This window comes from Schistocerca cancellata, chromosome 4, assembly GCF_023864275.1.
Source record: "Schistocerca cancellata isolate TAMUIC-IGC-003103 chromosome 4, iqSchCanc2.1, whole genome shotgun sequence".
NCBI classification, from domain to species: Eukaryota; Metazoa; Arthropoda; class Insecta; order Orthoptera; family Acrididae; genus Schistocerca; species Schistocerca cancellata.
Window position 1 is genome coordinate 631,941,906 of NC_064629.1, and position 1,444 is coordinate 631,943,349.

Consider the following 1,444-nt stretch of genomic DNA (forward strand, 5'->3'; position numbering starts at 1 on the left):
TCGAAGTGACATAGTTGTAATAAATTTCTTTAATACAGCTTTATAGTCTGAATGTATACAACTACTGTTCTTTTTATTTTTACCTCGTTGATCTTCAACATGTTGAAGATGGTACAAAGAATGACCAACACGACTATACAAAATTTCCTCTTCACCGCAGACACGTAGAAAATTATTTAGGAATATAATGTCTGTAAAATGCAACACTGTCCACTACAGGACGATTTCAAATTTTAGCTGTATCGATGTCTGATTATGGACACAAAAATGAAGGGACGTAACAAATCCGCTGCAGACACATAATATACTCCCCTGAAGAACACTATGAGCAGAGCTTAAAGTTCCAACATTACGGATGGGTCGTCATCATCAGCGTCACAACTCCGCATTTGATGAACGTACAGCGGGAATTCAGTAATTTAAACCAAGTTATTGGCGAATAGTCTAGTGATCAGAAATTTTAGGCTGGGAATGGGAAACGCTGAAAGTGCGAAATTTGAAATTTTAAGAAAACAGGAAAAAAGCATGAAAGATTCCCATTAAAAACCATTTTATTCGAATGGATGCAAATTATGATAGTTTCGTCTCATTTGTAACTTCGGACACAAAAATTGTAGCAAAAGTGTTATAATTTTATAATTGAAAAATATAAACGAATAACTAGGCAAGGTGTAAGTGCCATGCTTCACCCCCAAGGAATTACTTAATGCACACCGATAGCCTTACTTATTTCTGAACAATAACAAAAAATATAGCATTTACATCACTGACACAACGAGAAATAAAATTCCTTGTATTTCATTTTAAGATAATCGAACATGACTGATAGCTGCTTCTTTCTTTCAGCATTTAATTTATTGGTCAATAAGGGGAGGTATATTATTAGGATGGGAAGAGTATGCAGTTTGAACTCAGAAATTAAACGAAATTTTGTTTGATTTCATTATGCTGCACAAGACGCCGTTAAATTATGGTGATTTCATCTTACATCACGTTGGGGTGGTTCTTTCTGAGCATAAGCAGTCTCTTTGCTTGTTACATACAGGGTTTCTAGAATTCTTAGCTCAATATTCTTTAAGTTTCTAATCTTGCCTTTTCTTTCCATCGTGAAGCACTCGAGTCTAAAGATTCACGTTGAAAATAACTGAACTGAAGTAAAATTTACTACTGCTTGTTGCTCGTAGGAAAGCGAGTGAAAAACAGACTATAAAATGTTTGTCGCCACGGTCAAACACGCTCAGTACAACAGCGTTCCCCAAATCACGAACAAAGGAACTTACATGCTGCTATATCTAGTATTGGCGTTTTGAAGTACAAGGAGGTTTCTTTCGTTCTTCCAAAATACACACATCAAAAAAGTTTTGCATCACCTCGGTACCGAGAGTTCCAAAACCTGTACAGAAAATTGGAACAGAGATTAACATAAACATCATTTCTGCCCTTT